Consider the following 25830-nt stretch of genomic DNA (forward strand, 5'->3'; position numbering starts at 1 on the left):
ACAAACAGATTGGATTTGGTAATTGCGAGGTTCAAAGATGGTGACGGTGCACGCCAAGCTCCTAGCAGAGAAGTGAGAACAGGAGGCAAGAGGATTTAGGGAGGAGGACAGCAGCAGCCTATCTGGATTTCATTACTTTTCGATTATATCCATTGCTTGTTGAGCCAGGAACACAAGATACAAAGAATCATAAAACTCCATAGCCAAATCTGATACCTTATTTTATCCCTTCTGTTTTTTAGTTAAGGCTGCTGGTACCTCCACCTCAGTTAAAAACTGCTGAACTACAGTGTGGGCAGATGTGCTCATAAATCACCCACCATGAAATGAGCAAATGTGTTGCACCTTCACAAAAATTCAGTGAAGCCAAATGAAATCTCTCGCAACTCCAGCTGATACACACTGATACAGGTGGGTTCCTAGTACACCCACCTAGTGGGGGAAGGCCACTAGTGGCCCGCTGTACTGCAAGTGGCCCGCTGTCCAAGAGATAATTCCATTTGGGGGTCTCTCCTCATATATATAGTGGGGAAAAAGTAGGTTTACAGTTGTTCATATGGAAAATAATAGTTAATATATAAGAATATACTCTGTTTTGCATACTCACAACTGTAAAGCTACTTTTGCCCCACCCTATATATGTTGGTTTTTATTAAAAGCATATTTCTTCACACTAACTTGCCTCTCACACAATTAGTATTTTATGGGGAATTGAAAATCTTACACATTCTTTTATTACAACTTTCAGTGAACCCAGTGAACGACTCCTTTGTATCAATATCCATGACAGAGGATCAGCCTCTCTGTCCATGAACTCTCTCAGTGGTTTCATTTCTCTTAGGCTTAATGTCTGGAATTTTCCAAATCCTGGCAGCTCGGGAGGAGTGCCACAAGACCGTGAGCTCTTAAAAGGCAGGGATTCTAATCTTACCTTTTCTCTCTGGCACCCCAGAAAGTGGAACACAGTACGTGTTCAGTCAATGCTTGTTGAATGAATGAGTGAGTGGACAAATGAGTTAAGGAATGAATGAATGCAGTGTTTCGTGAACCCCATGGAGGAACAGTGGTGAGAAAAGGCACTTGGCACAATTTTCACCAAGCTTGTGCCTGCTTTTCTGACTCAACTCCCTGAGAAATAGGCCTCCGCATATTTGTAAATCCGATAGTAGCCCTCAATCAAAGCAACAAATCTGAATTGTCCCTCAAAATTACTAACAGATTTTATGTCTGTGGATGTCAGTAACTTTTAATAAAGTTTTGGGTCTTGGAAGGGTCCTAGGGTCATAAAGGAATACACTGGTAGAGTCTCTCGCCTCCTTGTCATGTGCTTCTTCGCCGCTGCTCAGTCTCCCTTGGGCACTTTGTTTCTTCTGAAATGTAGCCAAGATGCAAAAGGATGTACCAGCAAGTCCAGCCTTATTTGAAGATCTCCATCAGGAATGGCTTACCAATACTTACGCACTTTCACAAATTTAGTGCACAAATATGTCTGATTTCAAGAAACGTGCAAAGTACTAGTCACGTATTTACTCTGTATTTTAAGAATATTTTCTTTCCTGACTGTGATCTTCTCTCAACTCATAGCATCTAGTGTCACAAATTTCTAGCACCGCCAGATTAAAATACCTCAAAGACCTAATGGCTCTCAAGTGTCTCACCATAAGCTGGCTATTGCTAAGCAGATAAATGCCCGTGCTTTGCTCAGGCAGCCACGCATTACACTGGCAGCTCCCTCGCTGGTGACTACATTGGAACAAAAGCCTGTCGACAGTGGAACACTCTTTTTCCTTAGAACCCTTTATTTGCTCCCACCCCATCCCCCATATAGGTGAACTTATATTTCTAAAACAGCAATTACAAAGTACTGGACTTTACAAAGTTACAGGACTTCTAGATAAATTAGCTTCAATGGCTACCCTAGAGGAACTATACCTCTGCCTTCTCTGTCAGCCGGCCCTGAGAATATTCCAGCCTCACTCCCTTGTCTAACACGGCCAAGAAGACAGTCTTCTGCACCTCCATGCGCAGTGTATTCATATAGTCAGGAATCAGCCTGGCAAACCTGAACTAAGAGTGCGGAGAATAAACATTGCCTCTGTTCTTTTCCCCCTCAAAGCTAAGAATTTAATTCTTGAATATGATGAGAGCTAAAAATTGGCAAAGGGGAGATGACGGCAGCGATGTGACAACTGTCAAAAGCCTGCGTTGATCAGCGAGCCTCTGCCCACCGGGTGCATTCCCAGGCTCTCCGGGGCTTTGGCAGTTGTCTTCTTCCTTCCCAGTCCTTCTCCTGGACTGGCTTCCCGGGCCTGGCAGGGACAGAGCCAAGCCTCCCACCGCTCACACTCCTGCACTGGATACGCACGGCGGATAGGAATTAAAATTCAAAGGAGTTCTTTTTTAAGCAAAAAAAAAAAAAGTCAACGTTCTCTTTTAAAGATGAGAACCTGAGTAATGCCTCTCAATAGAAAAGAGTGGTGTGAAATTATGAGACTGAGCATAGTGGGTTTTGGATTTATGTATAGGAATACATAATTTTTTTTATCGAAGAGCAAGATGAGGTTGTAACTGTATTTATTTGGCAAGTTAATGTTGGCTTTATTTACCTTTAAGCCATCGGCATATATTTTGTATGTCATGCACACTTATTTAATACCACCCAGTAACAACAGGGACCCAGGGCAGGGACTGGGACACTGGATCATTGGAGAAAATCTCCAAAGAACTGGGGTGAGAGCTGCCTCTCCACGTTGTGATGGGTGTTCTAGACCACTCACGTTGTCCTAGGAGCGTGATTTCTGTAGCTGTCATCCCTCTATCTCCCTCTTGTCTGTTAATGCTACAAGAATTACCTTTACCTCTGGCAAGTAGAAAATTTGACATAAAAGTACCTAGCCCTTCCAAATTCTTTGGGAATACATATCTGGGTTCTCCCTATCTCCATCCCCAGTGTAGCATGCTGTTTTAGCAGACAAGCTATTTGTGTACCAAATAGAATTATAAATCACCTAGTCCATCTTTACTAAGTAATAATCATGGATATGAGCACATATGATATTTTCCAATGGGGTAGTAAGGATTTTTTTTATTCTGCTTACTTGTCTATAGACCTGATTAAGTGAGAACCATTTGCTTCAAGTTCATAGTCATGAGATTGAGAACACACTACACCAAAATATGAACTTATTGGCATATTAAACATTTTAAGCTAACAGAATTTGAGGGACAGTAAGTGAAGAAAGGACTCTTTGACAGCCCTCTTCTCCCACAAGCAGGTCATCAGACTCTCTGTGACGGGTGTCCTCCTTCTGCCCAAAGTCAAGGACCCTTATCTCCAAAGGCTCTTGGAGAAGAGTCTGAAGGAACCAGTTTTGCTGTTTACTCGTTTACTACCCTTAGCTCATATCTGTTCATTCTATCACATTTTCCTATAACTCTCCATTCCGCCTCTAACCTAGCATAAAAAACACCCAGGATTAATAATTTCTTCTGGTCTTCATTATTTTCATGCGGGCTTCCAAGTCATGTAAAGTGTATGTCGAGTACACTTGAGTTATTTCCTTCTGTTAATTTGTCTTTGGTAGTTTAACTTGCAGGCTCAGCCAGGGACCCTAAGAGGGTTGAAGAAAAGGTTTCCTCCCTTATAGTAGCTACTGTTGAATTCAGGTTGTTCTGGAGAGTGCAGTCCTCACTTTCCCTTCCCACGTGAAGGGAAGTTGCGAAGTACCATGTGTGCAGAGCAATCTCTCTAGTCTGTCACTTGTAGTTTCCACTATATACAGTGACTGGCACAAATAACACTCATTATTACAAACTCTTTTATTACAAAATCATAAGCATGTAATTCTGTAACATAACAATGTCACACTCAAGCACACCATATGACATTTTAGGTGAAATGTTCAAATTAAAATGATGATTATTATATCCATATTATTACCCTACCAACCACACTCAAGTAGGCCTTGCTTCTGCTGGACCATGTATATGGCTCCTTCAGTAGAGAACAAGAGAGACAGGAGGTTCTGAGCCATATTTAGCACTATGCTTCATAAAACCTAAGAAATCTTGTTTGAGACGTTAAGAAGAGATCAACACAGACACCGCATGCAATACTGCACTTACGCATTTTCAGTTCGTGGTTCCTTCTTGAATCTCACCTTCAGCATCCCAGACGTTGCCTTTGTACATTCAGGTCTATTACCAATGATAATATCCTTCCATCACATGCCCAGGAAAGTCTTCAAAGAACAGATACCTCTTATGGGAAGCACACTGTCTTTGAAATGAGTCAAGTTCCTCGTAAGCCATGTGGCTTCTGAATAGTTCTTTTTCCCTTCTGTGGACTGTAGATGCTAATGCTGTCTTGAAGATTACTGATGGTCTAGAGGTTGAAGACCTCCAGGTAGGAAGATGCTACCCAGATCATTACTTTTTCTCTTGGCTGGGCCTCACTCACAGTGATCTTACTGCCCTGGGTAACTGCTGGTTGCCACACAGAGTCCAGCACCATGGCCTTTGTGTGCGATTCCTAACATGTCTAATCTAACAGTCACTCTCATTGGTGTTCTGAGACTCAGCACGGTATAGACTATATGTATTTCAGGTCCTATAAGCTACTGCTTTTAATTAGTGTTTTAAGTGTCTTTTCCTCTGTGTGTATATAACTTGAAGTTTTCTCTCCCAGAGTCAGGCCTATGATTTATTTAGCCCTGCAACCAGCCCTCTACCCCACCTCAACCTCAAAGACCCCCTCACACCGGGTACCTTCCTTTTCTTTCACGTATCATTAACATACCATATCATTTATTAGTTTTGATGGGTTCTTTCTCCACTATAATAGATATTTTACTAGGCAGGGATCTTTGTTTTGTTCACTGATATATCTCAAGCAAAGAGAACAATTCTTAGCACTTAACAATATTTGTTGAGAGAGTTTAGAATAGGTTATATTTTAGGAACATGGAAAATTGTAAGTTAGCTCTTTCAGAGAACAGTTCACTCAGGGACTTTCTTGGGGCACTGTAAAATGATCAGAGTTCCACATTAAATATCCATCTTCTTCTCTTCTGTTCCATGAGGCAAGCAGAGTGCCACTCACTTCCTCTGGGTCCTAAGTGAGCTGTCGGTCTCCTGAGCTCTGTGCTGCCATCATTGTCATTGTCACCTAGTCTCTAAGATGGCTCTTACTGATTCTCCCTTCTTGGAATGCACACCCTCCTGTAGTTTTCTTCCATGTTGAATAGGGAGGACCTGTGCCACCAGGAAGATATTGTGGAGATGCTTATGTGTAATTTCTGAGGCTAGGTCATAAAAACTCTGCAGCCACAGCCTCTGTCTCTTGCATTATTTGCTTTTGGAGAAACCAGATGTCATGTCATGAGGACATCAAAACACTCCTCTGGAGAGGCAAGCACTGAGGCCGCCTGCCAACAGCCTCCCTGTCAACAAGCCATCTTGGAAGTGCATCCTTCAGCTCTAGTCAAGCCTTCAGATGACTGCAGCCCCGGATAACATTTTGTCTACAATTTTATTGGAGACCATGAGCCAGAACCATCCAGCTAAGCTGCTTCCAACCCCTGACCCATAGGAACTGAGATTTTAAAAAGGATTTTTGTTATTTTAAGATATTAAGTTTCGAAGTAACTTGATAAATAGTAGTAGTTACAAATATAATCATCACTGCACTTCTTGAATGCCTTTCTTGTGCAGGTAAGTATATATGATTTCTTGCTTCCACTAACCCTTTGAGTCGGTAGTTATATTCTTGTTATATGATGAGAAAATGAAGGTCCAGCAAGGTTTCCTCACACATCTAGTGAGTGGAAGAGTTAGAATTTCATCTAACTCTTTACCTAACAGACTTTATTTTTAACCACTATGCTGTCCTGAGTAGAATAATCTTTAGAGTACAGGCTTTTGCTGGTAGTGTTTGAACATGGTATCAGGAAAACTGGCAACCACAAACTTCTTTCGGTTACGTTCCTTTTAAGTCACGAGGTGAGGTAACTGAGGTACTTAGAGTTTCAGGAACTATCCAAAGCTTCCCACAGTTCCCCAGGACAAATGCATAGGTTCTCTAAAATAACAATCTTTATCTCATGCTAAGTTATTAATTAGCTGTTCAGCGAGCTGATTCCCAGTGGAATGAAACACAAGAGAGGGAAGTTTGGAGGTTAGAAGATCGGGGAAAATGACATTGAGAGAAGAGACAGATACACAGAAATCATGGTTTTCAAATGTGAAACATAATCTGTTATTTCACAAATTCTCCACCAACTATGGCCTTCAAAGAAAGATACAGTTATTCAAAGTACGTGGCAGACAACTTCCCCTGGTTTTTGTGTTTGTGTGTGTGTTTTCTACCCTAGTATTTCACCTTAAAAATGGTTCTATCCAACAGTGGAAGGAAGAATATAAGAAATACATAAGAACATAGGAAATCTCTGACCTGAACTTTGCTTACACCCCCCCATTATATTAGAATGTTTCTCAGTGTGAAATAGGATTAAATGTAATTAGTAATTCTCCCAGTAATACAGACATATATTCTGATTGTTAAAAATGCTTACATGAGATTCAGACACAAAACTTACATCTGTGAAACAGGTGCAAGCTTCAGATCTAACTGATAAGTGCTTAAACGATGAGAGTCTAATTTTGCCAGATATATAAACCACCTCACATGGCCATTTTTGTGCTCCGCACTTCTATTGTCCCTTGTGCTTTGAATCCTTTTGCTGACTTATTTCCTGCACCAGTTTTCTACAGTCAGCATCCTTTAAAATTGGCTTAGAATTTTGCTGCAGAAAATGCTGAAAAATCTCTTACTGATTGTGTATGGCATGTACCCCACATAAAATATATTATATCTCATTTTCTTTTTGAACAATGCTTATTATAAACATGAAATTACAATGGAGTTGGAAAAACCCTAGAAATGAACAAATGATTTGTATGGGGTAAATAATAGTTTCTTTTCCATGGGAACTAACACTCCATAAGACCTTGAACCTAATTCCAAAATACAAGGATGTAAGTATAGAGAAGAGGAGGTTGGATGTCAGCACAAATAGCCAAATGGGAGATATATTCAGCAGGAAACTTAGTGAACCAACAGCGTATTATGACAGCCAACAAAACTAGGTGGCATTAACAGAAGAGTGCTGTCTAGAATGAGAAAAATGATAGCCACACTCAGTTCAGACAGTCGTTGTGATATTGCATTATATCTTGATTAGCAAATTGTTAAAGAAATAGGAACAAATCCTCATGATAAAATTCAAAATGTTGGGGTATTTAAAATTTCTGACATATAAGAAGCATATTTAAATATTTAATGAGCACAGAGGATTCAAAGTTTATACTTTTAGTTAAATTTCAAAATATGGACCTAGAATCTATGCACTGAAGAAAATAGATGGACTCAAAAGAACTAAGAAAAAACTGGCTGCTTCAGGGGCTGTGTGTTTACAGTAACTGGAGGTGCATATAGGTGCATCATCTTTTAATACAAAGTCACCTCATTCACTATCATGTTTTAACCAATCAGTGTCCAGGCTTTGGATCAATCATATTAGCAAATCTTCACTGCTTTGGGAGTGGGCTGGCACAGTGGGGGGCAGAGCAGCAGAGACATGGAGGAGGGCTGGCTCTTACTATTCCTCTTGCCACACGCACACTGTGCAACTGGTAGATTTCTCTTCCCTAGAAGAGAAATTTTCTGGAAAACTATTTGGCAATAAATAGTATGACATTTAAAGGTGCTCACATCGTTGAATCTAACAATTTCACTTCTAGAATATGAAAGATATAAATAATGGCATGCTTGTCACAGTATTAATTATAATAGTAAAAAAAAGGGGAAAGAAACTTTTCAATTTAGCAAATATTTACTGAACACCTGCTCTGAAATAGATTTTCTTTTAGGTGCTTGGGATATCAGTGAGCAAAATAAGTTTTCTTATTGAGAATTGGAGTTGGTAGTTACTGTATGGCCAGGGTAGGTTTCACTGAGTAGGCAGCATGACCAGAGATTAGGTGATGGTGTTAGCCATTCAGATATCTGAGGGGAAACACTAATATGTAAGCTGATAAGATTGATTTGGTAAAAGGTAAAAAGTAAAACAAAACAAAAAACTTTGAAATTGAATTTTTTTTACCTAGGAAATACTAACAATATAGTATTCAGAGAAATAAACAGGGTATAAACTCTGTATTAAGTATTACAGTTTTTTATTATGTACACACACAGATTCATTTTCCAATAAATATTTATTAAGTGCCTATTTGTTTACTTTACAAACATTTATGTAGCACTTATGTATCAGACACTATGAAGCATTTGAAAATATTAATGTCATTAAATTTTTATAACTTCATAATGAGGTAGGAGCTATTTTGACATGGGAAAGATATTAATTAATTACCTAAGGTCACATAGTCAGGACAATCAGAGCATAGTTTTGCTCTGAGTCTGTGTTCTTTATCCACATAAGATCTTTCTCTTCTTTGCTAGGTACTGTTTGAGCATGAGAGAGGAAGCCAAACACACAAATGTGTGCCCAGAAAAAAGTTCTGGGAAGATATGTCAAATGTTAATATTGATTTTTCTGTGTGGGTAGAATTATATGTAATATTATCTTGCATACATTAGTACATTTTCCAAATTTTCTGTAGTAAAGACTTTAAAAATTATAACTAGAATACTATATATTTTTGATAATACAGTACTTTTTACAGTGATTATAATAATAAAAGTGTACACAGTTAAAGCTTAAAAGAAGAGCCAAAACAAGACTTTGGTCTCCCCTATTTTAGGTAGTTTTTTTTCCCCCTTAGCTCTGTTTCTGGTGCATACTATATTCCGCATAATATGATAGACAACTCTACTGGAAGCTGGGCTCCGCTGGGACACACTTCTGACACTGGGAAGCTCTGAACCTTTGAATAAGTCACTTAACCAGTCTGGACTTTGGTCTCCTCTTTTGTAAAATTAGAGGAATGGACTATTTGGAATCTGGTACCTTCCATTTATGACTTTTCATGATTCTATGTATTACAGTAACTAAAAAGCTAGTGATTTTGAGGTAGACAATAGAATACCATTTTATTACCTTGCAAAATAAAATTAAGTGACGTGCAAACAAAAATTCTTGAAGTCTGTATTATAAATTGATTTTCTTGATGTAATCAAACTACAAAATCTCAGACATTGCTTGTAGCAATATTTTATTTCCCCAGAAAAGACGAACAAAAGAAAAAATAAACAAATGGGACTGTATAAAACTAAAAAGTTTTTGCACAACAAGAAATCATCAACAAAATAAAAAGACAACCCTTAGAGAGTAAGAGAACATATTCACTGATACATCTGATAAGGGGTTAATATCTAAATTTATAAAGTACTTACAAAACTCAAACTGAAAAAACAAACAATGCAATTAAAAAGTAGGCAGAGGGCCTGAGTAGGCACTTCTCCAAAGAGGACATACAGATGGTCAATAGACATATGAAAGGATGCTCAATGTCACTAATCATCAGAGAAATGGAAATTAAAACCACAGTGATAGATCACCTCACACCTGTCAGAATGGCCATCATCAATAGTCAACAAACAAGCGCTAGTGAGGACGTGGAAAAGGGGGAATGCTGTTGCACTGTTGGTGGGAATGCAGATTAGTGCAGCCACTGTGGTATTTTTTGTGGTATGGGGATACCTCAAAAAATTAAAAATGGATGTACATTTTGATTCATCGATCCCACTTCTGGGAATATATCCAAAGGAACCCAAAACACTAATTCAGAAGAACATAAGCACCCCGACGATGTTCATTGCAGCACTATTTACAATAGCCAACATATGGGAGCAGCCCAAGTGCCTATAAGTAGATGAGTAGATAAGGCAGCTATGGACATTTACACAATTGAATACTACTCAGCTATAAAAAAGAAGAAAATTTTACTCTTTGGACCTGGAGAGCATTATGCTAAGTTAAACAAGCCATTCAGAGAAAGACAAATACCATATCATTTCACTCACATGTGGAATCTAATTAACAAACTGAACTAACAAGGAAAATGAGGACTCATAGATGCAGAGCAGGATGACAGCTAGCGGGGAAGTTGGGGGTGGATGAATTGAGATAAAGGAAAAAGGACTCATGGACAGGGACAGCAGTTCAGTGATTGCTGGGGGAGGGGGTATAAGGGAGCTGAATGGTGATAGAAAAAACATACAATAAAGATCAAATAAAAAATAATATCTTATAAATCCAAAAATAGTCAATTAGCACATTTATAAATTAATACATGAAAAGAATATAATAATATCACTTTGTGAACTTTAAAATTACTATGACTTGCATAGAACTACAATAATTAGAACATTCTACAGTATAGACTGCCAACTTTGAGTCAGAAGTTTGCTTTTGGACTCAGAATAAGAGAAAAGACTGACAGCTGTCAGAAGGGAAGGGATTTCTGGAGCTGGGTGAAAAAGGTGAAGGATTAAGCACAAACAAAAATGGAAACAAAACGCCCCCAAAACCAAAACTGATAAACTCAGGCAACAGTATGGTGATTAGCAGAGGGGAAGGGGTGGGGGAAAGGTAGAAGAGGGTAAAGGGGGGATAAATAGTGATGGAAGGAGACTTGATTTGGGGTGGAGAACACACAATACAATATACTGATGATGTATGACAGACTTGTACACCTGAAACCTGTATAATTTTATTAACCAATGTCACCTCAGTAAACTCAATAAAAATTAAAATATAATGAAAAGATTATCCAAAGAATCAAGCTGTCTAATGACATCAGAATACCATAGCCTACCTACCTGGAGTTTCAAATTCTGTTGCCTATAATCTCCATATGCCACTTCATCCAACCTCACCGGTGGGGCTATGACTTCTTGAAATCTGTTGAAGTGTTGAAGGTACTTTTTTTTTTTACAGATATTGCCAAGGTTAGTCTCTGCCAAGACTGAGAGCCCCGTTCAGTCATTGTTTCTTTGGTTCCAGGCTGGACGCACACTCCTTTCCCTACAGGACTGGCTCTTTTGAGTGCCTTTGCACACCCATCGGTATATCCTTATCCAGGTTACAGTTTAACACTCTAAAACAGGGGTCCCCGACCTCTGGGCCACAGACCAGTGCCAGTCTGGGTCTGTTAGGAACCAGGCTGTACAGCAGGTGATGAGCTTGAGTATAATGCACTTGAATCATCCCCAAACCATCCCCCCTCCCCCCTCCTCCGGGTCCGTGGAAAAGTGGCTTCCACAAAACTGGTCCCTGGTGCCAAAGACGCTGGGAACTGATGCTATAAAACCTTTTTATTTCACCAATTTCCTAGTTTTTTAAAAAGGGGAGCAACTCATTGTAACCCCAAGTATTAATGACACATATTTTCTATTTTCATGCAGCACAAGATCTTACCGGGCTAGAAGCAGCCACTTTTCCTCAAAATTCCAGACTAAGAATAAACTAAGTTACCCGTGAAGCCTCTAGAGCACCCAGGCACCTCCAGAAAGCTGTTACTAGCAACTTTGCTGTCCAAGAAAAGAAGCCTCAAATGCACTCGCAAATCAGCCTTGTAATTCACAGGTGGGGTTATTAACAATGTGCACCATCTGGCAGCTCCTTGCTTTTGACTACTTTGTCTTGCTAACTAGGCTCAGTTATGGCCTGTGCTGCTGAGGAAGTGCATGTGCTGTCAACATGTATATATAACTAATTTTAAGATTGCACAACCTTGAAATCATTATTTTAAAAGTTTTCTTACTCTCAGTTTTGACTCCCCCGTCTTAGACGTTGCTCTGCTTTCATGTCTATAGCCTCGGTTTTCATACATCCTATGTTGACAGGGAACTTATAGAGAATTTTTCTTTTAGTGAAAAGGAGAAATTATCTATGGGGCACTGAAATAGTAAGCACTGGAAATTTACAATGCCCCCCAACTTCTGAAAATTCAACAAAATTATTATATGTGGTATTGTCTGTTACATAGTTGCAAACTCTTTATCTTATATGGATTATCTAGACTCTCTAAGGTGGTCTGTTCGTCTAACATTATTCTACGGCACTAATATTCCACAGAGAGATATTGTTAATCTTCTGTTTCTTCCTGCTCCATATCCTCTTTATTTTAACTACAAAGGATCAATTATTCTCTGGTAAGCAGTTGCTGTGGAATTAATTAATTACAGTTTCAATAACATTCTCATTACAGCTAGACCTTGCTCTCTTTATAAGAGATTATCTTGCCTATTGACAGATCTTCAGATATCTTGAAGTTATGAGGCAGATACTTGACTCACACCAGCCTAACCAAAACAATGCACTTTGTTGATTAAGCACCTGGTAGAGAAGATAAGGAAGTGCCACCAGGCGTGACCAGATCCATGAAACAAACAGTACCTTCAGGTCTCTTTCCCTCTGTTCCTCAGGTCTACCTCTCTTTGTGTCAGCCCCAATCTCTCCCATTGCTTTCCAGCTCTCTTCTGCTGGCACCCCCAATTTCTAGAACACTGATTTAGCATCTTCAAGGTAAAAAGAGCCAACACTTTTCCCCCAGTTTCCATGTTAGAATCCCAGATTGTTTCTTTTCTTTTTAAATTATATTTTATTGACTATGCTACTACACTTGTCCTAATTTTTCTCCCTTTGCCCTCCTTCCCCAGCCTTGCCCCCACCCCTGCACCCTCAGGCAATCCCCACTCCGTGGTCCATGTCCATGGGTCATGCATATGTGTTCTTCGGCAACTTTATTTCTTATGCTGTACTTTACATCCCCATGACCTTCGGTACTACCAACTTGCACTTCTTAATCCCTTCACCTTTTTTTCCCTATCCTCCTGACCTCCCACCCATCTGCCAGCCATCAAAATGTTCTCTATATCTATGAATCTGTTTCTGTTCTTCTTGTTTGCTTATTTTGTTTTTTAGATTCTAGTGTTGATAGATATGTATTTGTGGTCATTTTATTGTTCATATTTTTAATCTTCCTCTTCTTAAAGAAGACCCTTTAACATTTCATATCATGCTGGTTTGGTGGTGATGTACTCCTTTAGCTTTTTCTTGCCTGGGAATCTGTTTATCTGTTTTTTGATTCTAAATGATAGCTTTGCTAGGTAGAGCAATTTTGTTCGTTAAGTCCTTGTTTTTCATTACATTGAATATTTCTTGCCAATCCCTTCTAGCCTGCAAAGTTTCTTTTGAGAAATCAGTTCACAGTCTTATGGGGGCTCCCTTGCAGGTAAACACTTTTCTCTTTCTACTTTTAAGATTCTCTCTTTGTCTTTTTTTGGCATTTTGATTATGATGTGTCTTGGAGTTGGTCTCTTTGGGTTCATCCTGTTTGGGACTCTCTATGCTTCCTGGAGTTGTATGTCTATTTCCTTCGCCAAGTTAAGGAAGTTTTCAGTCATTATTTATTCAAATAGTTTTTCAATTTCTCGCTCTCTTTCTTCTCCTTCCAGCACTCCCAAGATGTGAATGTTGGTGCACTTCAAGTTTTCCCAGAGACTCCTTACATTAGCCTCATTTTTTTAGATTCTTTTTTTTTTTTGCATTATTCTGATTGGTTGTTTTTTGCTTCCTTATATTCCAAATCACTGATTTGATTCATCCACTCTAATGTTGATTCCCTGTAAATTGTTCTTCATTTCAGTAAGTGTATCCTTCATTTCTCACTGGTTCTTTTTTTATGATATTCATGTCCTTTTTTCTATTACTGAAGTTCTGTCAGAGTTCATCTGTTCTTCTCCTAAGTTCATTGACCATCCATATAGCCAGTGTTTTGGAGTCTGCTTGTAGTAGCTTGCTTCCAGCAGTTTCTGTCTTCCAAAGCCTCAATCCCCTTTGGCTTCTACAGCCAGAAGTTATGGCAACTTTTCTTTCTGGCACTGGAACACTGGACTAGGGGGCCTGTCGTGGGGCTGGGAACCTGCACTCCTGAAATATCCTTCTCAATTATCATCCACCACATGTGAGTGGGGGACAAGCCCATTTCTACCAGTTTCGATGTAGTTGGTTTTTTACTTCCGTAGTTGTAGGACTTGCATTCAGCTTGATTTCTGATGGTTCTGAATGATCGTGTGCTATAGTTCAATTGTAATTTCGATGTACTTATGCAAGAAGGGGAGCTGTGTTTACCTATGCCACCATCTTTAATTAGGTCCCAGGTCTTTTTCCATATTGGAAGAGGCTCTGCTGGACCCTTGCTAGGGTGCTTGTCCACCAATGAACAAATCACAAAAGTGAGGATGGTATGGTATGCTCCTGTGGCCAATCCATGTTCATTCTTCAGGCAGGGGATGGGGGACTAAGCAGTGTTTGTCGATAGAGAAGGAAGAAAGGAATGCTTGCATATTATGCAGACAAATATAAATACCATGGCTCACTACACTATCTAAAAGTAAAGACATTTGCAACATTAAACTTAACTTTTCATTATGGTAGCCAAATATCCAGGATTTTTTGAAACAACCCTGATTTCAAATATTCTATCTCACTGTGTGACCATGTGTTCAAAGTTTTGGATTGGAAAAATGTCATCCTTATACTCTAAGGCATACAGTAATCGGCTCTCACAAAAATAACATTTTACAGCCCTGGCCGGTGTAGCTCAGTGGATTGAGTGCAGGCCTGCAAGCCAATCGCAGGTTTGCGGTTTGATTGTGGTTTGATTCCCAGTCAGGGCACATGCCTGGGTTGCAAGCTGGTCCCCTGAAGGCCAGTTGCCAGCAGGGGACGCACGAAAGGCAACCATACATTGATGTTTCTCTTCCTCTCTCCTTCCCTTCCCCTTTAAAGATAAATAAATAAAGTCTAAAAAAATTTAAAAAAATAAAATAAAATGCCTAATGTTTTAAAAAATAACATTTTACTAGCATTTATAACAATTTACAGATGTCTTTAAAAGTTTTCACTAAAGTGTTCTAGAGTTTAAATTCAAGGGGCACAGGGTCAACAATAGGTGGTAAAGAAAGTAGTAAAATACTTTTATAAAAGAAAAACTAGTTTGAGGTTCCGCACAAGCCTTCAAACCTTGCCAGCAAATACCTCTGGCCACATGTAAACTTGTGTAACACTTGACACTGACATTAGGCTACTGTTTTCCTGGCAGTTTTCACAAGCTCATTAATTATGCTTTGAAATTTTACTTTACAAACTGTTACTTTTTAATGAGAGAGCTCATTATTTTCCATTGGAAGTACTTCACTGCCAAATGCTACCATTTCGTAGGAAGTAGGCAGATCTTAATTTTAAGCAGCAACTCAAGGCTCCAATCTGCTGTCCTTTCTCCTCGCTGCCAAAATAAACATTTCTCCCAACCAGACAGACACTTTCAACCCTCGGGACCTGAAGCCAGCTCTCAGGGGTCTACAGATTAATCTGTTCCACCTTTACTAACAGATGCCACACCGGCGGCACTCAGTACACCGGCTGAACTCAAGAGATGTGCAACACTAAGAGTAAGTGTGAAAACTACAAGCATTCAAAAGGCACACACTGCATTTAATTCACCAGACCTTGACATTTTGTAAAAAATGGTAGCACAAACTCCTTCCTCCTTATCAATCTCAAGTGATTTCTCCTTTATTGGAATAAATGCTCTTTTTAATAGTCTCCCAAAGGAGCACAGCAACCAAATAAGATCAAGAAAACTGTAAGGGGCCATAAAAATGAAACATCATGAGATGCCACCAAAAGCTTCTGGACCCAGGGGACTTTTCAAGGTCAGTGTGCACCGTCCCGTTACAACATGTGCATCGTGAGATGAGGGGGAGAACCGAGAGGCAGAGAAGAATGCGACTCAGACAGCTGTGCCTTCCAGCACACATTACTCAAGAGGCACTGCCAGTGCGGCTGTTTAAAAGACCGTGTTTTGAAAAGTGAATTTAAAGTATGAGAATACTTTGTCATGGAGTGGACAAAGTACATTCACTACAGCCTTTTAGGAGTCATGAGAGAGTTGGGGTATGCAGTGTTCAGATTTACAATCCTTTTAAAGATTGCCCATTTTTTCTTGCTTTTTTCATTTCCTGGTGATAGAACAGAAAGCACTCCATGGTATGCAAGTGACATATCATTTTATGCATCCAAGTGCTTTATTCGCTTAACCATTTTTTCCCAGCAATTTAAATAAATCACAGAGGTGGAATTAGATTTTCCTGGAGAGCTAGAGAAAGGCAGTGAGAGGCTGAGTCACAGTTAATTTCTACGGAGCTGATAGGAATTTCACTCCCTCTATTTAGGTGAGCCTCGTGTAGCTTAGAGAGTAATGCCTGGCATCTTATCAGACTGCTATAAAGGCTGCTTAAGCTCCTGACTAATGAGTCTCTGAAATGTTTCTAATGAATGATGGGGGGAGGGGTATGAAGTACCCTCATGTTTATTCATTTCCTTCTTGTAATGCCGGCTGATAGTTGCAGTGAAAGATTGAGCACTTAAATAATTAACTCATTTAAAATGTGAATTATATGCATGATTTGCCTGACATTCCACTTGTGCAGTGGAACACACACTAAAACCTTTCTCCACAGCAGTAGGGCAGGGAGCAGAGCAAGTTGTTTTAGGTCTGGTGGATCCGAGAAGGAACATTAATGGGAACAGAGAAGCAGAGGAGCAGATACTCAGTTCTCTTCCTCCAGAACAGGGTTGGCAGTCTTTTTCTGTGAAGGGCCAGACAGCCTCTACTTTAGGCTCTGAAAGCCACACGGCCTGTACAGCATCTCCTCGACTCGGCCCGTGAGCATAAACGCAGCCATAGAGAGTGTGCAAGCGAATGGATGTGGTTTTGTTACATCATAATTTCTTGGCATGAAAATATGAATTTCATATCATTTTGAAGGCCCAAAGGATTATTCTTCTTTTGACATCTTCAACCACTAAAAGTAGAGCAAACATTCTCTCAGTCTGGTAGGATACCCATGTGATTGTACAGTACAAAGAGTGGCATGTCCTTAGTAATTTTACTTGTTTTGGGATTTGCTTCTTGGTTTTGCAAGTCCAATAACTCTTATCAGAGATTTAGTGCTTTAGATTTCATTACACTAGAAAACGTTGACTCAAGATATTAACCTTTTTTAAAAAAAGATTTTATTTATTTATTTTTAGAGGGAGGGAGAGGGAGGGAGAAAGGAGGAAAAGCAACATTGACGCATGAGAAACCTTGATCAGTTGCCTCTCATACGCACCCCATCTGGGGACCAAACCTTCAACCCGGGCACAACCTAGGCAAGTGCCTGACTGGGAATCAAACTGGCAACATTTCAATCCACAGAAAGATGCAGAACAAGCTGAGTCACACTGGTGAGGCAGGATATTAACCTTTTAAAACCCTTTTCTCCTTTGCAATCTTATTACGCCCAAGGTTCTGTTTTCAGAATAACTTTTTAAAGTCATAAAATAAAATATACTTGCCAGTGATTGTTTATAATGAAAAAAAACCTATGGTAGAGTTATAAAATTATAAAAGTTTATCGTATGGTAAATATACCTCTTTATTATTTCAATAAATAAGTTCTAGTGAAGTAGTGATGAACATAAATCATATTTTACAAATTTTTCATGTTGCAGTGTGATAGGACAAGATCCGTAATTTGCTTTGGAAACCAAGCCTTAGGTACTATTAAAATCATCTATAATATGGAAGATAAGTCAGAATGCTAATTAATAATTTTTAAAGAGGAATAGAAATATCAAGCAGCCCAAGTCTTTTCATTGTCTTTACTGTATTGTTTCTTTCATAGGCCAAATTCATAAGTTAAAGCCCAGGGAGTTTGCTTTAGGAGCCAGAAGCAGAGCAAAGGTGGTTATGATTGAAATGATCTGACTCCCCCACCCCCACAGGTCGATCTGCAAAGGGACAAGATAGTCTGCCCGGCCTTCCTGGGCATCCCTCCCCTCGGCAGGACTCGGAGGGATACTGCCGGCGTGTGCCACAGTGCAGTACTGTCTGTTTCCTTTCACACAACTGTTCTGAATGACACACTCTTTCTTTTATGACAAGTTTTCCTCTGGATCATTTACATCTGCAGCAAACCTCCCAAACAGTTTGTGGAATCCTTCAATAAGAACCTTGCAGATGCTCTTAAAAAGAACAATTCCTGTGTCATATTGCAAAAATGACCATAAATGCAAATACACTTGCACGCACCCCCTCTGTCAATGCTCTATTAATATCCTCTCCTCCCTTAGCCCCCCACAAACCACTTCTCAGCTTGGCAGTGTGATTTGCTTTGGCCAATGGGACATGAGCAAAATAACTCACACAAGGCCTTAAAAAGCATGTGCACTTTGAAGTTTGCGCTTATGTTCTTCTTATAAATGGAGAAGGGAAAGGTTTTAAGCCAGGGCTTGCCTGCTGGGTGATGGAAGACACATGGCCCACAACAGAGAGACCATCCAATACCACAGAGCTCGTGTCCAAATCATGCATGAGTGAGCCAAGGGAACATCAGTTCAGTTGATCCCAGATCAGCAGAACCTCCCAGCTGAAGCATAGATTCTAGAGTGATAATACATATTTGTTGTCTGAAGCCTCTATGTCCTATGATGATTTGGTCTGTAGCCAAAGCTAACTGCTTACAGTACCATCCCCTTCACCCTCCTACTTCATCCCTCTCCAGTGATATTGTCCCAGAGTTTGTGAGGTGCCACGCCGCTCCTCTGCTGAAGTGTACACCGCTTCCCAGCTTTTGCCCAGCATCACTCAGTGCCACTTTCAGGGGAGTTGCCTCAAGCATCCCAAGTCTAACACCGACAATGTGCACAAACAACCCACTGGTTTGGCTCCAAACCAAATTTGTTCTTTTAGGAGGGAAGATTGGGATAGTATAATAAACTCCTTTATTAGGGGCATTTGAAGGTAGAAAAATATATCACAGAAAAAAGGCAAGGCTTTACAACAAGGAATAAACTGCTCGGGATAGAATTTCAGGTATCAGTTGAGATATTTAGGGGAAAAATATATTTTCTAACACACTTTAAAATTGAATAAATGCATTTGTTGAGCTTAGATCAAGTCCATAGCCAGCAGCAGGACTAGGTTGAAGTCAGCAAGTTTCCCAGTACACAAAATTTAAGAAGTCATCTACTGTTAGGGTCATACAAGTGCAGAAAGTAAAAGTCGCCTTAAAATTTGTGCCTCAGGCGCCCTAATTTCTACCCTGTTCCACAGCATTGTGCTGGGCACAGCCCTTCACCAGCGTTCACTCTGACTGTGGCCAGTGCTGGGGGGGGGCAACCCTCGCAGCCATTTCTCTCCTTTCATCAGGCTGATAGAAAGCGAGTTTTGTTCAGGGGCCTCCACAGAGTTCTGGGTTCAGGACTGAGCTTCTGCCTTCCCCCAGGGGCAAGTCACGATCTTTGGGTCAGGAGAAGTCTAAGGCCAGCCTGGTGCCCCAGGCCTCTTGCCACCAATTCCTGAGCATGTAATCCAATCCTCGTGAGTGGGACCTGGAAAAATTCTGCTTAGGGTGTTTCTGAGAAAGGCGTCCTCCCCAATCAAAAGGAATACACAGGAAGGAAGCTTCTGTTGTTTGCTAAACCTAGTCCTGTTGTTAAACGATGCCTAGCCCTGCTACAGCCATTTGCATCCATGAGGGATGGATGGCTGACATGCTGGAGATGACAGATTAGTGCAGTGACAAGCACCTGGGCCTTAGTGACAAGGCTGACCCATTGAATTAACCACAAATGAATGCCACCTCTGGACTTTTAAAATATGAGACACAGTTTTAAGCCACTGTTAGTAAATGTTCTTTTAATTGAAGCTGAATGTGTATTTGATGCAACCAAATAGTCTGATTTTGCAAAGAGTTATTTCTATAGAGGAGACTGCCACTTCTTTAATGCTTTAATTAAACAGCACACAAAAATATCTCCTTCCCCTTTGAGCATGATTAAAGAAACAACTTTGGAGACCCAAGTCCTTGTGAACCTACCTAATTTAATTTGTGGAGTGAGTTCCATAGCCAAAGGCTTGATATTAATGAATGCATACAGAAGCCTGCAACCTCTTGTTGTACAGTACAGAAGAAACCTCTGGACGCGGGGTGAGAAACACAGGTGCTAATAAGTAGAGTACCTCTGTCTTACAGTATGGGAAGGATAGGAGTAACATAGAAATTGGTGGAAAGCTTCCATTCAATCAACTGAGATACACATCAGTAATGATTTGGAAAAGCTTAGTATTTTGATGGCTACTTAGCTATTAAAAGAAATCAAATAAAGACATGATCTGCTGCTGTAGGCTTTATTTTTAAAAGAAATTAGAGATATGAGAAGAAAACTGTGATATCATAACTGTATGTGTGTTGTAATCTAGGTTTCTCTTCACAGCTCTTCCCCATATCCGCCCCGGGAATATGAAACCAGGGTGGAGTCACTACGGGGAGGGGAAGGAAGGTAGCGAATGAGGAAATTAAAACTCCAGGGAAAAAAGGAGAGCAGAAAAACAAAAATGAAATGGACTCTAAAGAAGGGATGAGAGAGAGAATTAAAAAGAGAGGGCAAGAAGGGAAAGTGCTTATTGTCCACCTACCACCCTCAGACTCTTTAACATGTTTCCTCATTTAATTGCACACCAGTCTAGAAATGGAAGTACAGTGGTAACTTGGCACTTGTTAATTCATTCCAGAACTCCTGGGAAGTGCCAAAACCGACAGGTACCAAGCAAGCACCGAGTGCCGGAACATTTTTTTCTTGTCAAAATGCAACGAGTACAGGGTTTGATGAGTTCTGAAGCCCACGAGTACTGAGGTGTGACTGTATTTTTACCTCCATTCGTAGATAGGAAAACCAAGTCTCGGTAAGCTTATGTGATGTGTCCATCTGGGTAACAGGACTGGGGTACAAACCCACGTCCACTGTGTCACATTGCCACAAATAAAAAGCCTTTGAGTTTACAATGTGGGCTTCAAAGGCTATAAGACAGGAGGAAGAAATGAAAATCTGCTACTGAATAAAACCTATATCTAGAATCCTTTGTGTTGTGAATGAAATGCAAGCCCAAATGAGCTGACTGATCTGGGGCAGTGGGTGAGGCCAAATGGGAGAGAACAGTGTCTGGCATGTAGCAAGGGGAGAAGGAAAGGGGGCTTCTGGGAGATGCAGGTTCAACTTGAATATGATCTTGAGAAATTCAGTTCCACTGGAGGTGATCCTGTTATGGGGGCAGCAGACAACAGAAGTGGCTACGAGATGTGCTGGGGGACAGGGTATGGGGATATAGTTGGCTGCCACATTGACCCAATACCTGAAGGTATTCCACATGGTCAGTAGAAGCAGGTTGACAGAAGTGGCTGGCTGTGGCAATGGTCCTATGAGGCACTGCAGTTATTACATACAATCCTATTGGCCTTTCTTGTTCCTTATTCAGAGTTCAGCTTCGTATTCAAGCTGGAGAGGCTTCCTAAGAGGGCGCATATCCCAAGTACACCGGGAATATGATTCTGCCTGGATTGGTTCTGCCTGGGGCGCGTAGCTAGGAAGAGTAGCCACAAGCTGCCAGAACAGGAGGAAGAAGCTGTCAAGAGAAACCCCAGAACATCTATCTTAAAAAGCCTCTGTTTGCCATTTTCCAGACATTCATCTTGAATGTTTCACAGGTAGAAACCTTACTTTTTTTATTTAAAAAATTTTAAAGATTTTATTTTTTAGAGAGGAGAAGGAAAGGAGAGAGAGAGCAATATCAATGCGTGGTTGCCTCTCATGGGCCTCCTCCTGGGGACCTGGCCCGCAACCCAGGCATGTGCCATAGACTGGGAATCGAACTGGCGACCCTTTGATTCAAAGACAGGTGGTCAACCATTGAGACACACCAGGCAGGACACCTTACTTTCAACATGTACCAAATTGAACTCATTTTCTTATCTTTGCCCTAGTCTTCCTCGTCTTCCTAACCACAGGTAAAAACATCAAGGCAGACATGCCAGAAACCAGTGTCATCCTGGATTCTTCCCTGTCCCCCTCTGACACATCACGGCTTCCTCCAAGAGCACCTCCTCAATTGTTCTTTCATCTGTTAACTCCTTTCAAGCATGCTTCACTGTCTTGCATCAGTTCCACACCATGTTTCATCTGGAGTCTTCTAGCTAGTCCTGTCCTTCTTGTCCAGTCCCTTTTAGATTCCCCCACCACCCTGCCCAGAGTAAACTTTATACCACGTGCTCCTGCCTGATCAGTTGCTGTGACCTACAGAATCAAGCCCATGTTCTTTAGCTACTCAGCATAGTCCACGAGTCTGTCCAGGAACTGGCCTGAAGTAGTTCTTAATCCTTATCTCCTTCTATTCTCTGCGTTGAGATTTATTACTTAGCGGTACCTAACAGCTTGTTGTTTTCAGAACACATTATGCTGGCTCATGACTTTGAAATTTTTCACTACCTTGCAAACTCTTTAATTATCCTCACCAGTACAAGTCATCTTCTTCAGGACTCCTGAACCAAAGATAAGACTTCATTCTGACCACCCTCCCAACCCCTTCACTTCTGTGCTCCAAATAGAGCCCTCAATTTATCTCTAATCTAACATATGGAAAATATCGGTTTGTGTCTGCCTCCCTCAGAAGTCATAGAATTCTATATGGCAGGGCCTGGGACTTAGTTTTGCATCCTCAAGGGTGTTAAATAACTAACATATGGTAGGCAGATTTTAAGTATTTATTAACCCAAATTAAAAGGTTTACAATGACTAAAGCTGGCTCTTTGCATTGGCCATACATGCAGTGCACACACTCCATAAACATACTCTGAGTGGAATGGATGCCCCTAGGCTGGTGGCCTGGGTAATACTTGTTATGCAGTCCAATTAATAATCCTCAACTGCTCAGTGTTTTAACAGAAGCAGACAGAAGTGGGGCTTTTTTTTACAAATAACTTTTTTAAATTGTGCAAGCAAGATTTAGGGAATTAATGTCTAAATCATTATAAGAGAATATGGTGCAGTTATTTCTCAGCTAAATTATCATTTGCAAATTGAACTCAAACATGGACCTCCAGGGAACATCCTTTTCAGGTCATTCTATGATCCCTTTTTTTCCTCGTTCATCTCTATAAGCTAGTTTGCATCTCACCACACTGCAAACTAAGTATTGGGTCTATGGGCCAGGCTTGAGGCTGTTAGCAGTCTGGGAAATTTTTTCCTGAACTTTTTCTGTGGACTAATTTACATTATTTAGGCCTGTTGATAAGGCACAAAAGCCTCTGAGACTGAGTTTTAACTGCTCACAAGTGGATGACGTACAGCCATCATGTTGTCCTTGATACAAGGACAGTTGAAATAAGGATGTTTTTCTTTTGGAAAAAAAAGTTTTTGCAAACTATGATGCTGGAGGAAATAAATTTTGTGCAGTTTATGCCAAAGACATAAGTATGAGGTATTTTTTCTCCCATTTTATTTAGGATGGTCTTTTTGCTGATCAGCTTGTGCACTTATAATTGACTTCTTAATAGGTGTGAAATTATAACAAATGATTGCACACCCAGAACAGTGAGCTCCCTGAGTATGTGTGGACCCAATAAATGCTGGTTGTTAACAGTGCAGGAAAATCACAGTGAGCAGCAAAGCACTAGAGGTGGAGGGACCCCATTTCTGTCCCTGGCTCTGCAGCTAATAAGCTTTGTGTCCTTGGAAATGCCAGCTGTATTCCCTGCACCTTAATTCTCTCATCTGTAAGATGCAGGGATTGAACTTTATGACCTCAAAACTGTCTCTCTAGTTATAAAAATGTACATTTGCTACTAAAATATTAAAAGTTTTAACACTGTGATGATGCACTTTTTTAAAATTTTTTTTAAAGATTTTATTTATTTATCTTTAGAGGGGAAGGGAAGGAGAGAGGGAGAGAAACATCAATGTATGGTTGCCTTTTGTGTGTCCCCTGCTGGGAACTGGCCTGCAGGGAACCAGCCTGCAACCCAGGCATGTGCCCCGACTGGGAATCAAACCGCGATTGTCTAGTTCGCAGGCCCACGCTCAATCCACTGAGCTACACCAGCCAGGGCCTGATGATGCACTTTTTTAAATCCTCACTCAGGGACACTTTTTGTTTGCTTTTAGAGAGAGACAAAGGGAGAAAGAAAAACATTGATTCGAGAGAGCAGCGTCGATTGGTTTTCTCCCATTTGCTCCCAGACTGTGAATGGACTCCGCAACCTAGGTATGTCTCTGACTGGGCATCGAACCCTCAACCTTTCAGTTATGGGATGATGCTCCAATCAACTGAGCCACACCAGACTTTTACTGTCACTTTTTTTTCTTTTCTGTGTTTTCTAATTTTTGTCAGTATTTCACTGACTTTTTCCCCCCCTAGAAAACAAAAATGGTATATGGAGTTACATTGCTTTAATGAAAAAATTTACATAGCATTATTATACATGCCATGATACCAGTACGTAAATTATCTCATTTAATGATCACATCTACGCTGAGAGTCAGAGATTATTATCCTCACTCATGATGAGGAATCTAAGGCAGGGAGAGATGAAATAACTTTTCCAATGAAACTAGTTAAGTTGCAGAATCAGGATGCCAAGCTCTGCATACAAAATCCTAGTAGACCATGCTGCTTCTGTTTAAAACATGTCAAGAAAATAGCAGTTCCTCCTACATATTTTAAAATAGACTATACAAGGAACTTTGGAATAAGAAAGATTGGTCTAAAGAACTTAACTGGATTATTAAGGAAAATGCAGTAATAAGCTGTGTTTAAAACACTTTAGGTTTTCTGTTGGTTGGATTTTAAAAATTTACCAGTGTATTGATAGCTGAAGTACATTTGCCACCTGTTGTAAAACTCCATCTCCTGGCTGTCCTTTCCCGGTAGAGCAGTGTACGCAGGTCTCTTTCTCAGCCACGTAAACTGTGCTCTCCAAGAGTCACTGCTTTGCCCTCAATCCAGCTCTCTACTGGCTGCTACCTAGCATCACTGACAGATTTCAGGTAAAACTCTGCAGACTTGGCCTCTTACCAATTCACACTGCTGGACTTTAATTGCTTCTTAGTTCTTTCATCAACCTCTTGTTGATCCTTTAACATGGTCTGCACAGGGCTATTCCAAACCTTCACTCACTTCCAGTTCAGAGTCGCTTCCTTCCCTCTCATGTTGAACTGGACAACTTCCCTTCTTTATCAAGAAGGTAGAGATTAGAACCAGAGACATGGAAACAAGGAGCAGACTGACAACAAGCAGAAGGGAGAGGGGAGGGAGATAAGGGGATAGAGAAGGGGAAGGGTCTAATCAACAAACAGGTATAAATGCCCCAGAGACATGGACAACAGGGTGGGGATTGTGGGAGCTGGGGTGGGGGTGGGGCAGGGGAGAGCAGTGCGGGAAACTTGGGACAACTCTAATAGAACAACAATAAAAATAAAGAAAGAAAGAAAAGACGTTAGAGATTATTTGTGAGCTTTTAAAACAAGTCTCTCCTCTGTACATGTTCTTCAGTCTTCTTTTTTTCAAGCAACCTGAGCACAAAAAGTGCCTTTCTTCAGGTCTAATAATGTCACTCTGGCCAACGTGTCATGCCTTCACCTCTCCCTCCAGTGTCACTAGAGTTTTCTCAACTTCACTTTTTCTTTCTACTTCTACCACTTGTAATACACATTCCTTAACCCTGTACTCTGTATCAGCCAAGTTCCAGTAAACAGTTCTTCTTTAACTTTTAAAAATTATTCTATTTATCTGTATTCAGCATCTCCAAATTTGTAGCATCCATCCTCTCCAGTTCCTTACAATATTGATTTGCAGTTCTGTACTCTAGTGACACTGCTCTCTCTAAAGGCCCCAGAAACTGTTTTCCACTTTCTTATGACGTAT

General features: G+C 40.4%; 1 protein-coding gene across 2 annotated transcripts in view; it reads left to right on the forward strand.

Moving 5' to 3' along the window:
* NSUN3 (NOP2/Sun RNA methyltransferase 3) overlaps positions 1-24127 on the forward strand; it is a 103692-nt gene extending 79565 nt beyond the window's left edge. The window contains exons 6-7 of one of the 2 annotated variants that reach the window (XR_008391120.1): positions 11426-11606; positions 24072-24127. The gene's annotated coding sequence lies outside the window, so the exon portion shown is untranslated. Of the gene's footprint in view, positions 1-11425; positions 11607-20649; positions 20734-24071 lie in introns of those variants that run through there. The other variant, XR_008391121.1, reaches the window with a different exon arrangement.
* The last annotated feature ends 1703 nt before the right edge of the window (positions 24128-25830 follow it).

The sequence above is a fragment of the Artibeus jamaicensis genome, unplaced genomic scaffold, assembly GCF_021234435.1.
Source record: "Artibeus jamaicensis isolate MK-2021 breed Jamaican fruit bat unplaced genomic scaffold, CSHL_Jam_final contig_3113, whole genome shotgun sequence".
In the NCBI taxonomy this organism is placed as follows: Eukaryota; Metazoa; Chordata; class Mammalia; order Chiroptera; family Phyllostomidae; genus Artibeus; species Artibeus jamaicensis.